The sequence below is a fragment of the Lithobates pipiens genome, unplaced genomic scaffold (genome assembly GCF_037356315.1).
Source record: "Lithobates pipiens isolate NorthernLeopardFrog02 unplaced genomic scaffold, aLitPip1_a1.2 Scaffold_19, whole genome shotgun sequence".
In the NCBI taxonomy this organism is placed as follows: Eukaryota; Metazoa; Chordata; class Amphibia; order Anura; family Ranidae; genus Lithobates; species Lithobates pipiens.
The window spans coordinates 253,670,931-253,685,594 of NW_027507764.1; positions in this window are offsets into that span (position 1 = coordinate 253,670,931).

Here is a 14,664-nt window from a genome sequence, read left to right on the forward strand (position 1 = left end):
ATAATCTTGGGTCATTTCGCATAAACCTGTCAGAGCTGCACTCATGCTTTCAATAGCTAATTCGTGTAACTCTAGTTGTCTTCTAATTGCTTTGAGCTCGACATTGAGTAGTCCTATATCTTGGGAGTTTTTTTCCATAACATCATTTATTAAACTAGTGTAGTTATTTAATTTGTCCATCATGGTTATGCCCCATCCTGTCCAGGATGGAAACCATGTCCATGACTTATCTGAAGTAGAAAACATAGGTGGGGCTTCTCTCTTGTATTTATAAATTAACCTATGTACTGGACTTGAAGTAACTTGTATGTGATGTTCCTGATTCTGGCCTAGGGCTGACATGACTGGTACCAACTGTGCTAAATAACACCATCCTTTCACTCCTGCGGGGATCCATGGGTAACAAATTTTAGCACAGCATACATATGTATTGTTTCCCAATGAAAAACTTCTTAGAGAACTACGTTGGGGCTCAGTTCCAGCCTCAAATGCAGCACTAACAAGTTTACTCACAAGTATCCCAGAGGTTGTGTTCCTGTATGTAGTAAGTTCACTAATGGTGTTGTTAAGGGATTGATTTTTGTAACTACACATATGACCTATGATAATGTTACTGGTGTGGAAGGGAATACCCTTTGAAATGTTAAATACAGACTTGGAACACATACCTATTCCGTTGGATGTATTGCCTAACTGAACACACCACTCAGGTTCATGTGTCTTTCCTAAAGTGTAAAACATAATACTCTGATTGCGGTACCCTTCCGAGACATTCTTAATACTTAAGACTAGAGTATTTTCCAATAATGACTTGAGGTTCAGAGGGACAGCTAAGAGTGGGATTTTAGCAGTTTCTGGGTGCAACTTACTACAAATCCAGCATTTTTCATATCCTGACTTTCTAGCATAAGCATATTTAAATTTTAACAGTAACATTTTTCCAGAAAAACTTGTTTCTTTGATCAATTCATTAGAGACATCTCTTTTACTGCGATTTCTGAGGTGAAAGTGAGTATGGTTGGTGTGTATTTCGCTTTTACCACATATGAGTTTCAAGGCACCTAAGTCTTCAGGATGAAAAATACAGTTAGTTATTATCCACACTGGGACAAAGATCAGAAGTAGAAACATCACCAGAAGGCAAAAGGCCTTCCCAGAAGTCTGTGGTGAAATGAGTGACATCACTGTCCTTTATGTCTGTGCTTGTCTTTTGAGGACTTAAAACACCTGCTTCACCTCTTTTCAGCCTTTCTTGAATTCCTGGGCTTAGATCAACCTTCTTTACTCTGCTGGCATGGATCCAAGTAGGACTTTCCTCTGTAAGGATGGCAGTCCTGGTGACGGCTACCACTTTGGTCACTGGTCCGAATGGAACCTCTTGCGGCTTTCGACCTTTCTGAAGCCTTTGGACCACAACTTGATCACCGACCTGGAACGGGTGGGTTGGTATCTGTGAAGAAGAAGGAGAGGTGCGAGCAACTCTTCTTTCGACAATATCAAGAGTTTCAATCAGTTTTTTTACATATTCCTCCTGTATTTGTTCCAAATCACCTTTCTCTACCATCAAGGGATGATTAGCCCACGGTGTGGGGAATGGCCTACCCATGAGTACCTCAAAGGGGGAATAACCCGTCACACTGTGAGGGGTCATTCTGATTTCAGCTAATACAGCTGGGAGAACTTTTTTCCACTTGCCAAAATTCCCACCCGTAGCTTTCCTTATCCTGTCTTTAATTGTTCTATTCATTCTTTCTACAATTCCTGAACTCTGTGGATGGTAGGGGAGGTGAAATTTCCAGTCTATTTTTAGTACTTTTACAAGATCTTGGCATATTTTAGCTGTGAACGCTGGGCCATTGTCTGAATTTATTTGCAATGGACACCCCCATCTAGGAATAATTTCCTGTGTGAGGATCTTCACTACAGTTTGTGCGTTTTCATTGTTGGTGACAAAAATTTCGGGCCAGCGTGACATTATGTCCACGATAACCAAAAGATATTGTTGTTTCTTTCCTTCTTTGGGCATATGTGTAAAGTCTATCTGTAAATGGGTAAACGGTGTTGTTGGGTACTCAAGATGTTCATGCTTTGATTTCTTTGGGTTTGTTGGATTGTTCCTAATGCAAGTGACACATCTCCTTACAAAAGCTTTGACTAGATTAGGTAATCCTGCAATGAAAAAATCTGCATCTAGAAGTTCACATGTGGCATGCCATCCCTTGTGACCCAGTCCATGGTATTGTGCAATGAACAGGGGGGCGCTAGCAACAGGAATACACGGCTTCCCCTCTTTGAAGATTAATCCTGTTTTAGGATCCTTTTGTATCATCCCATCACAGTTCCATTGCGCAATATCATCAGGGGTGGCAAAAGCCTGCAGTTCTGTGAGCCAATGTGTCTCTTTCAGGGAACATGGCTGAGGTGTTAGCATGGGCATTTGAATGTTTGCCTTTTGTGTAGATGCAGCTTCTTTAGCTATTCTGTCAGCTAGTGCATTACCTTTGGTTATATCAGTCATTTGGCCTGTATGTGCCTTACAGTGCATGATAGCTAGTTTTGAAGGCAACTGAATTGCATCTAGTAATGCTGTGACTAGGTCAGAGTGTGAGATGCTCTTTCCATCTGCTGCCACATATCCTCTGCGAAGCCATATCACACCATGGTCCCAAACCACACCATGAGCATACCTGGAATCAGTGTAAATGTTTACCTCCTTTCCTGCAAACAGCTGGCATGCACGGGTTAATGCTATCAATTCAGCAGCTTGTGCAGACTGATAGGGTATTGGATTGGCCTCGAGGACAGTATCCGGCAGTTGGACAACAGCATATCCTGCATGATAGACATTATCACTCGGTCTGCTGCAAGAGCCATCAACAAAAACTGTTTGTGCAGTAGGAATTGGTACTGAAAGCATATCTGCTCTAGGTGAAGTGTCCTGATGTATTGATTGTATACAGTCATGAGGTGGTGGTAAGTCATCCTGTTCTCCTTTAAGACCTAATAAGGCATTCAAAATTGGAGCTGGGCCAGAGTTTATGTTTGAACTTTTTATTTTCAGGTTTGGATTGGACAGGAGGATGACTTCATACCCACTCAATCTTTGTGCTGACATATGCTGAGTATGTAAAGTTTTGAGGAGTGTGGTAACGCTGTGTGAGGTGTATAAAGTAGTGTTATGGCCCAAGGTAAATGGTGCTGCCAACTCTGCGACCATAGAACAAGAAGCCAACGCTCTGAGGCAAGCAGGCATGCCTTGCACCTGTACTGGAACCACCTTTGAAAAAAAAGCTACAGGGCGCAGTCTCCCACCATGTTCCTGGGCCAGTACTCCTGCCATGGTTCTGCAATTTTCCCTAGCAAACAAGTGAAACATTTTGCTAAAATCAGGGAGGCCGAGGCTCGGGCTGGTAACCATTGCACTTTTCAACATGGTAAAAGCATTTAACATTTCATCAGACCATTTTACAATATCAGACATTTCAGAGAGGGTTGCTTGTCTCAATATATTGTCATAGAAAGAGCAGTCAGGTATCCATTGGCGGCAGTAACCAATCATTCCAAGAAAGGTTAGCAGGTCTTTCTTGGTAAGTGGGCGGGGCAGACCCACTATAGCAACAATTCTTTTGTGACTGACTTTCCTAACTCCCGGAGACAGCACAAACCCTAGGTACTCAACCTCCTGTTTACACCATTGTAATTTTTTCTTAGACACTTTGTGACCACACGTATGTAACCATTTCAATAAGGATAGGCTATCAGCTCGGCAGTCCTCCTCTGAAGAACTACAAATCAAAAGATCATCAACATATTGCAACAGTACAGAACCATGAGGGGCAGTCCAAGGCCTGAGGGTGGCTTGGAGTACTATAGAATAGACCACAGGTGAGTCTATATATCCCTGGGGCATTCTACACCAGGTAAACTGGCGATTGTGTTGGTCAATCGACACAGTAAAAGCAAAGAGTGGCCTTGTCTCCTTGTCTACAAGGACAGAGAAAAAAGCATTCTTTAAATCAATCACAGTAAAACATTTGGCTGTTGCTGGAATGGAGGACAGCAGAGATGGAACATCAGGTACAATGGGTGCTATTGGGACTATGAGGTCATTTATGGCCCTCAAGTCCTGTACAAATCTGAAGGAGCCATCCGGCTTCTTTACAGGGTTAACAGGTGTGTTGTATGGAGAAATAATTTCCTCCAGGATTCCATCCTGCAGAAACTTTTTCACCATTGGCACTATGCCATCCATCTTTTCTTTAGAGAGTGGATACTGTTTGTGATAGATAGGAAATGCACCTTCTTTGAGAGTGGCCTTGTATGGTGTGCATGAAATAAGTCCTACATCCAGATCTGATGTAGACCAGACCTGGGGGTCTATATCCACAAAATCTTCTTCACTATTTTGTTGTGACAGCATCAATGAACCTGGTTTGCATGCTACTATAGTGATTTTATCTGAGGAAATGTCTAGACCTCCTTCTGAGTTGGTTCTAATTGTGATTCCTAGTGGCCCAAACAAGTCTCTTCCCAACAAATTTACAGGACACCTTGGTATTATCCTGAAAGAATGTGTGCATATGGTGTACCCTTCATCATCTTCTATTGGTAGGGGTGGAGTCCTATATTTTTGTCAGTATCCCATTAATTCCCAAAGAGGGTTCCGCTGGTTCCCATTTGCCTCTGAAATGATCTTCACAAATAGTACTCCTAGTGGCCCAGCTATCAACAAGATAGGGGAGGAGTCTCCCATTTATTGAAATAGCAACCATTGGACTGTCAGTGAAATCATCTGAGACAAAAGGAAAAGCTGGGACACTACCCTCCGGACCCCATCATTGTTGTTGATTTCCCCATTTGATTGGAAATGTTGGACCTTGTTGGATGGATGCCTGTGGTTGTTGTGTCTGGTTAGGGACAGAGCTGGAATCGGGAGCCTGAGAAGGGGTGGGGTGAGGACACTGACTCACCCAGTGATCCTCAGCACCGCAATTGAAACATCCATTGTTTCTAGAGCGACTCATCCCTCTTCCATTTCTGCCTCTAAATCTGCCTCTAAAATTTCCTCTGCCTCTAAAGTTCCCCTTCGTATTCCCTTGGAAATGTTGTGTGGAGACATCTTTCTGTGAAAGAGCTTTGCCAAAGTCAGTTCTAGAAAGTGTTGACCATTCAGTAATCATTTGTTTGACTGGGACCACTAAATGGGGTTTGAGATTACTCAGGAAAATCTGGATCAATAATGGATCCAAAGTTGTCACAATACCCAAACTGGCTTTCTGTCCATCCTGCCATATGAACCACCTAAGAGTTAACTAGGTATCGCTCCGTACATTTAGTGTTCCTATGAAAACCAAAACAATTTACTTGCTTGACTGCCACCTAGCGGTGCAGACAATCAGACAACGGTGTGAATCAGACAATTAGACAATACCTCAACTTAGATTCCTTTACCAAAAAGAAATCAGTACTGTCCGTGATACTTTTTTTTTTATACTAATACAGCTACAATCACTTCAAGACTGTAACAGAATAAATTTGGAACAAGTTCAAGAGTATTTCAGATACAATAAACACACAATCTTGCTCATGGAGCTGCTGTTTTGTTTCAGACAAATTTAAACCACAGATGAATTTAACTTGCAATGTACATTAATCTGTTTACCTTTCACAAAATAGCTTTACCCAAATTGTAACATTATAACCTCCAGGAATACTACTCACCAAGTATGCCTTTTGGTTCTGGAAACAAAATAGCAGTCCACATATACACACTCAGCGCAATTCATTCAGCGTGATACATTTAAAGCAAAGCAGTTATACAATCATACACAAAGTTTACACAATACATTGATCGTCAGTCACCAGTTCTGTGCCGAACAGAACGAAAACTCTAGAGTACTCTGTAAATTTTTCTAGGTCCCCAAAACCTATTCTTCTAAGATTACCAAAACCTTTTCTTTTAAGGTCACCAAAACCTTTACAAGTGTCCCCAAAACACTATATGACCTCCAAGGTCATGACCGGTCAACTTATGTATACTTATGAGAGGTTCTATAACCCAACAGCAATCTCTGTGGGATGGAAGCCAAGTCACACACCTGACACCTGGACTCCGGCAAGTCAATTTCACTCAATAAGAATAGAATTCACTTACCGAGCCGTTAGTAGCTTTCCAAATCGGTTAAGGGTTAATAAACATCCATCCCGAGACGAGCTCCCAGTTCTGTTAGGGTTAATTCTGTGTCTAGGGGGGTCCCTTCAACCTCTCAGACCTTAGATCCAATGTATTGTATAAATTCAGAGCGCTCTGGAATCAATTCTCAAAGGACAAATAAATTCACACACACACCATGGCGTCCTTCGAGAACTAATTGTATTGAGATTTTACAAAGCAAATGATATAGTGTATTTTACGTCATACAGAATAAGACATGCGCAGTAGACATCAAGACGATTACAGCTGGTCAAGACAAATCGCTATTGTTCTTTGTTCTAAGCTAGCTGAATTAATATAAGAAAAAGATACATAATTCCTTCTGTAGCTAAAGCAATGCTGAGAAACAGTGTGAAGGTTATAGATAAGTGTGTGAGAACACACGGGTTAGAAGAATCTCATGTTGAGACAGTTATCTGAGAAGTTAAAGGGGTGTTCAAACTGTACATATTGTGAAATGGAAGTTTGTGAATATTAAGATGGCTGACAGAAACAAGATGGATGCTTAGCATAACCTTTCAGATACTTCTTACCAAATCTGTTGGACTCACACAGTCGTATGACGGTTGAGTCAATAAAGCTTGGGGTCACAATCTGGGACCGAGGGGTGGATCGAAGGAGGTCCGTCAGCCTGGTGGGGAAACTCCAAAAGACCGTATGCCCAATGATGAATCTCACCGATGGAACTTCAGAATGGTTTGGAAATCCAACTCAGATATGGCCCACTGCACACCGATACTCCAAATGCCCCAAAGTGAAGGGGAAGATGTTTTAAGGGTTTAGACCAAAAAAGAAAAAAGAAAGAAAGAGCTCCACATGGTGCGGGTCAGGCGATAAAAAATGGTAATTTATTAAAAGTCAAAAAGATAACTAATGACTTAGTGATCACAGAACAATAAGGTAAAAGTAAAAGTAAAAGCAATGTAGGGTGCCAACAGCTAGCCCGACACGTTTCGACACATATGTCTTCGACAGGGGCATGTTGGGGCCCACCACATTGCTAACAAATATATAGGATGTCTAAAACAGTTCCGCCTACAAAGGGGCGGAGGCTCCGCCTACAAGGGGGCGGAGGCTATTGTCTCAGATAACCCCTTAACAAATAAGATAAACAGTCTGGTCAAATCAGAATAGACATGTTCAAACATAGTGACCAAATACAAATATCATCCAAAGTATAACCCTCCTACTAATAAAAGCAGTTACATTAAATTTAATAACGGTAAAAACTTAATAAACAGTCGTAATCGTGAATAGATCACATCTGTTAATCTAGACCTCCTCAGACCTCCAAGAAGGGCCAGTGAACAGATAAAACCTATGCAAGACTGCATCTAACACTAGTGTGATGTAGCCAACCATATACTATCATTGCTGAGTAAAATGTATTATAGAGCCATCACCTGAAGAGACTTGTTCCCATATGTGTTGTATCACAATAGATCTTAGCAAGTAGAGATGGTGATGTCTAATGGCGATCCGTCATTATGCTGGTTAGATGTATGTTACTAATTTACTGGCGGTGTGCAGCCAAAGGATGTATTTGTGTAGTCATGGTAACTGTTACTGCATGGTGTCCTATAGTACGAGAGTCCAGTCAGGTGATCCGGGAACGTGGTAACGTGTAATACGGCTGAGAAACCTCCACCAATCACCGAATGTGTACATCGCATAACCAAGCATGGGAGGGGCTAAGAGGGACATGCGTCGTCGAGATGGGAGGTGCACGTATAGGCGTAGGATGTGGAAGAGGGGAGGAACGTCCGAATTTGGCGCCAATTTGCCGCACGATGTACGTCACCCGCCAAAACGATCGAAAGCATGACGGTACTGCGCATGCGTCGTAGCGCAAGACGTAGTCACGTCGCGTCATGCGCCATAGAGGCCTCACTACACCCGGAACCAGCAAAGGAGGAAGCGTAGTCACGTCACGTCGCAACGAACGGCGAGTGGCAACGTGACCATGGCAACCACAGCACGTCCCCTTAGGTTCAAAACAAAGCATACAGAGGGAAAGAAGACGAAAAAAAAAAAGGGGGGGGGGACATAGCAAACCTCTGAGCTGACACATTGGGAATTAATAATGAGGAAATAATGTCAGCAATGAAAAAGAATAAATAGAAAATATGATAAATCAAATATTCAAATCCTGTGCGTTCCAATTACGCATCGCTAACAAAAAGGACCATGAGACTCCTGGGGCTTAAAAAATGTGTGTGTGTACATTTACCAAGAAACATCTGTCTCAGGTCACATAAAGTCAAGATAATAACCATATAGTCACACATGTCTAAATTAGAACATGGGACAGGGACTGGAGATAAAAATAAACAATGTTGGAAATAAATAAATGACGTGCAGAAACGGCAACACACAGACGGTATGAGGTGTGTGCCGTAAACATAGAAGGTACGTAGTTAATGTGTGATCAGGACAATGTATCAAAAATGAAAATGAGGTAAATAGTGAATAGGGGAACATAGCTAAGGTGGGGTGTGATTATGAAGATCTAAAGCTAAATAAATTACCGTAAGCCTGATTAATGAAACTGTTAATGTCCCAGTCTGTGTTCATGCCGAAGGGGGAGTAGCACCTCAATTCATAGATCCAAAATGTCTCGAGGCGCGACACCAGCCGTAGGCATGAATCTCCCCTCCAGCTCGGGACAAATTTGTCAATGATTTGAAAACGTGTACCCTTGGGGTCCCTATTGTGTTTTTCGAGATAGTGTCTCGGGACTGTGTGCTTGTCACAGCCTTTTTTGATTTTACTGAGGTGTTCGTTAACTCTGATTGAGAAGTTGCGAATAGTGCGGCTAACGTATTGTTGGTTGCACGGACAGGTGATCAAATAAACAATATACCTAGTGGTGCAGGTGGTAAAGTGTTTCATCATGTACCTACGTGAAGTGGCTGTGGATGTAAAGGAATCACTTTTCCCCTTGCCCAACATGTTGTGTATGCAAACGTTGCATTTTCTGCAGGGAAAATATCCCTTACTCTGAGGGAAAAATTGTATGGGTCTAGGGATATCTATTACGTTGGGGGAGATATCATTTTGTATCGATCGGGCTCCCCTGTAGATAATTCCGGCTTTCTCAGGAATGATTCCACCTAGGATTTTGTCACTAGATAACACCTTCCAGTGCCTGTTAATGATTCTCTTTATCTCAGTGTGTTGTGTAGAGAAAGTGGTAAAGAAAGACCATTTAAATTTATCATTAGTAAGAAACAAACAGCGCATTCTTTTAGATGAAGCTCTTATTCAAATTTTCCCGGATATTTCCCCAGCCACTTTGGAGAGAAGGAGGAACCTCAAGGATGTTACTTCTGCCCTGCAATCAGCCCGGATTCGCTATAGATGGGGGTTCCCCTTCAAGTTAGTGGTTCCTCACAATGGCAGCACCTACTCTGTCACTACGCTCCAGGAGGGCCAAGAACTCCTTGTTAAGCTGGGTCTCTTAAATGCAGCGGATCTTCACAGACCACCCTCCACCCCCAGACCAGCGCCTATTTGGCAAACTCCACCCTCGCGGAGAGACAGAAGAAGGATTCGTTATGGAATCGGGGACCACAACGCTGACAGCCCACGGTAGTCGGAGTCATTTCTTTTTGGGTTCCCCCCCTGTTTTCTATCCCTGGCTACCCGCCTTTCACTTGAACCTTATGGCCACCATGACGGTATGCTCCCTAATCTACACATTGTTCCGGAAGGGCCTCTTTGATGGTCTGCCACGGGTTTGAGCTGCTGCCTGCTTCCCCCACCCAGCAAATTTCCTGTTATTTCCCTTTTTTGTGGAACTCTTGGTGTTTTTTACGCTTGTTTTGAGCTGGGTTCGAGACCCTGTAGTCTCGGAGTTCTTTATTTCTCCCGTTTTTGGGGTTATCAGGTAATTGGACAGTTCACCTTTTTTCTTTGTTTTTTCTCCTTTACTGGTTACCTGACCCTACTCCTTTTGGAACAGGCTAAGCCTGGGTACGTTCAATTTTCTGGATATGTTCCAGTTCCTTGACTCTTTTTGTCTTGTTTTTGTTTTTGATTTTTGTTTTTATTTTTCTCTCATTTTTTTCTATTACCCACAACTAGCGATGATGGTTGCTTCTCAAGTAATGCTGACTGAATATGTTGGTTTTTTTCTATATCTTGTTTCACTGAGGGGAGGTGGTTTTCAGTTGTTATCGGACGCGGCGGATGGCAGTGCCCCTGGTCACCTTATTTGGGCTTTTCACCCCACCCCCTTGTATCGGTTCTTCTACTCCAATACCGGGGTTCCCTTAGCTAACCTCACCTTAGATCTTATCAATGGTAATTACATGCATATCTCATAATGTTCAGGGGTTTAACTCCCCTAATAAAAGGAGGAAGGCCTTTGACTTTTATAAGACGTTGGATGCCAAGGTTCTCCTCCTCCAAGAGACCCACTTTGCACGCAAATCTCACCCTAAATTTTTTCATAGGAATTATCCCCAAGCATTTTACACCCTTCATTCCTCCAAGTCCAGGGGGGCTGCCATCTTCTTGCACTCTTCCTTTCCTATGGATATTAGACGTGTGTATAAAGACGCAGAGAGTAGATATGTTATCATCCAAGGGGTAGTATGTAATAGAGAATTGACTATTGCTAGTGTCTATGCTCCGAATGATGCACCAGCTACCTTCTTTAAGCAATTTTTTGAAAAACTCTCCTCATTTCAATCTTCTCATTTAATCATAGGTGGGGACTTCAATCTGGTTGCGAATCCCACCCTGGATCGCTCTACTCACACGTCTCTATCCAAGGCCTTCCCCAAATCCCTAAATTGCAGTCTAGTGGAGTTTCAACTCTCTGACACCTGGCGGGCACATAATGTGGGTATTAAAGAATTCACATTTTATTCCCGCCCCCATAATAGCTCGGCGAGGTTGGATTATATCTTTACCTCACCCATCATACTGGCCAACTCAACTAAAGCGGTCATTCATCCCTGTGTTTGGTCTGACCATCACCTCACCTCCTTTTCCACCACATTTATCAAATTGGCCCCTACGCCACATTCCTGGAGGCTTAATGAAGCCCTGCTGTCTGATCCCTCTTTTATACCCCTTATCGAAGAGGCTATTGAAGACTATTTTAACTTTAATGCTCAACCCGATACTCTACCCTCAGTGTTATGGGTGGCTCATAAAGCAGTCCTCAGAGGGAAGATTATTGAGGTCTCAACTATTCGCAATAGGATGACCAATGGTAGAATTCTGACTCTCACGCGAGAGTTGGACCAACTTTACAGGAATACAGCCGCCTTACATTTAGAATCCACTAGACGAGAAATAGATTGCAGAAGGCTAGAGTTGGACTCCTTATTGTCCAACAAGGTGGAGAAGTCTTTTAGATTGGCAAGGGCTAAACACATCCTCTTAGACAATTCAGCATCCTCACCATTCGCACGAAAACTTAACCGCCTTTCCCGCCCTCCTCATATCTATAAGTTGAACAACAGAGAGGGACAACTTACATCCCACCCGAAAGAGGTCTTAGACATCTTTAGAAATTTCTATTCTTCTCTGTTAGCCCCTAACGCAGACATTGAGGCCCAGGCAGTGAATTCCTGGTTGGACACGATACCCCTTCCCACTCTATCTCAGTCACAGTCTGAACAACTTAATTCACCTGTTTCCACAACTGAAGTTTTGAACGTCATTAAATCCCTTAAATTGGGCTCAGCCCCTGGTCCAGATGGGTTTGCGGCAGTCTATTACAAGAAATTTGCATCTCATTTAGCACCTAGACTGGCATGCCTGTTCAATTGGGTGATGCGTGGAGGCAGTTTCCCAGAAGAGATGTTGCTGGCAAACATGTCTTTGATACCTAAACCTGACAAAAATCATTCCCTCCCACAAAATTACAGGCCCATATCCGTTATGAATAATGACCTCAAAATTTTCAGTAGGATCCTTGCGGACAGATTGGCTAGATTTATTCCCTGTCTTATCTCCCCATTCCAATCCGGATTTATTCCCCACAGGCTGATAACCGACAACATTCGTTTGGCCTCGGATATTATCCAAGATGCCAACTCTACCTCCCGTAGCTTACTTTTACTTAGTCTGGACATCCAAAAGGCCTTTGATAGCGTTGCCTGGCCCTACCTTACTTCAGTTTTGCAAAAAATGGGTTTTGGGGGAGAATTTTTGCATTCCTTCCACACCCTCTATAAGAATCCCATGACCAGAATCAAAATCCCTGGCTGCTGCTCTGATTTCTTCAATGTAGGTAGGGGCACGAGACAGGGTTGCCCCCTTTCCCCATTAATTTTTGCCCTTGCCCTTGAGCCCCTAGCCATAGCTATTCTGAATAACCCCGATATTTCTGGTTATAACAAAGGCCCCCTGTCATATAAGTTTTGCATGTATGCGGACGATGTCCTCATGTTCCTAACGAACCCTCTGCTCTCCCTTCCCAATTTATTTGCCTCCCTGTCAAAATTTGCGGAGATATCGGGGTTGACCATTAATATGTCTAAATCTTCTGCCCTTCCTATAGGTATCCCTCCGTTGGATCTCTTACACCTCAAACAGTCCTTTCCCTTCCACTGGCCGGACTCATCTCTATCCTACTTGGGGATAGCACTCCCAGATCATTATAATAAATTATTCACGTCCAACTACCCACCCCTTGTCAAGAAAATTAAAATGACCCTGAAGATGTGGTCCAGACTTCATATATCCTTCTTGGGCAGGATTACCGCTCTAAAGATGGTGGTGCTTCCTAGGCTTTTATATTTTTTTCGTTCTCTCCCTATTAGATTATCAAGGTCTTATCTTAATGATGTACAAGCTTCCCTCCTTCGCTTTGTTTGGCAAGATAAACCCCCTAGATTTTCCAAAGCTATATTGTACCGCTCCTCTAAAAAAGGGGGATTGGGGGTTCCACAGATATGGCTGTACTATCTGGCCAGCAGATTCTCGCAACAGGCTCAATGGAATATCAGGGCTTCCAGGGTTCCGTGGGTACAATTTGAACAAGAATCTGTAAAGCCTCTTTTTCTTCCGGGTATGATGTGGATCCCTCCTTTGGTCAACCACACTAAGTCCTATGGGAATATGCTTGTCTCGGATGGCATGCTCCTTTGGCATAGATATAAGCACGTATATGGTTTGGTGTCTCGGGCTCCTGGTGGTGCCTCCTTTTTGGGGGACTCCAGGTTCCTGACTGCACACAACCACTTAAATGCTTTCCGCATCTGGATAGAATTGGGTCTTATATCCCTTAAGGACTTTATAGTGGACTCAAACTTCACCACATTCCAGGACCTACAAGTTAGATTTCAGATCCCCCACACGGAGTTTCTCCATTTTTTGCAAATTCGACATTTCTTTCTTCATCATTACCCTGGCCCCTACTCAACGCCCCCGACCTCTTTTGAGGAGATCTGTTATACAGCCCCTAGACAGAAGGGGTTGATCTCTTTGCTCTACCGGGGCCTTGAGGAGGTGACGGGTGGAAATGACCTGAAATATAGGGCCTCCTGGGAACAGGAACTCGGGGTTCTGAGTGACTCAATTGACTGGGGGGAGTCCTGGCGCAATATGTGCCAATGCACGAAATCCCTGTCAGTAAGGGAAACTGCTATAAAAGTGATTACTAGGTGGTATTATACTCCCCTGCGGTTACATAAAATCTTTCCACAGGCTCCGAACAGTTGCTTTAGGGGCTGCCCCCTCCCAGGCTCGTATACACACATCTTCTGGGACTGTGACCGGATACTGCCTATATGGCAACTTCTCTTTGATATAATTGATAAGTTGGCAGGCTACCATGTCACTTTAACATCACATCATGCTCTGTTATTTCAATCCCCGCCAGATGTTCCCAAACCACTGAGAAAGTTGATTCATTCGATCTGCCTGGCCATGCTATGGTCAATTGCTTTCAACTGGAAGTCCCCCTCGCTTCCTCTCCCACAGATCTTGTCTCGAGTAGATCTTATGATGCATTCTGAGAAAATTTACCACACTCTTCATGACACTATGCCTCTGTACGAGGCCAAATGGAATCCATGGTTTATATTTCGACTATCACACTGACCACGCTAGTCTCTCCTTCCCGCTCTCCTTCTTTTTCGCTTTGTCTTTTCTTGTGTTCTTTTTTTTTCTTCCTTCTTTTCCATTCTATGTATCTACTTTCTTTTTGATTATATTGTATCTCATGATCCTTATACATCTGATTTAGTTGAATGTAACAATTAAAACCCATGAGTTTGTCCCAGTTCCATGCAGAGTATTGTCTTTGAAATATCTCTCTCACCATTGATTACATGTCATTTTGTTTACGGTAGTTGTTTATCACTATGTTATTTTGCTGTATTTAACGATGGATATGTAATACTGCTGTTTACCCCTCCTTTTTTTTTTCTTTGTATGGTTCTGCATGGGAATTTCCCGATACTCATACTTTGTATTTCTGTTGAATC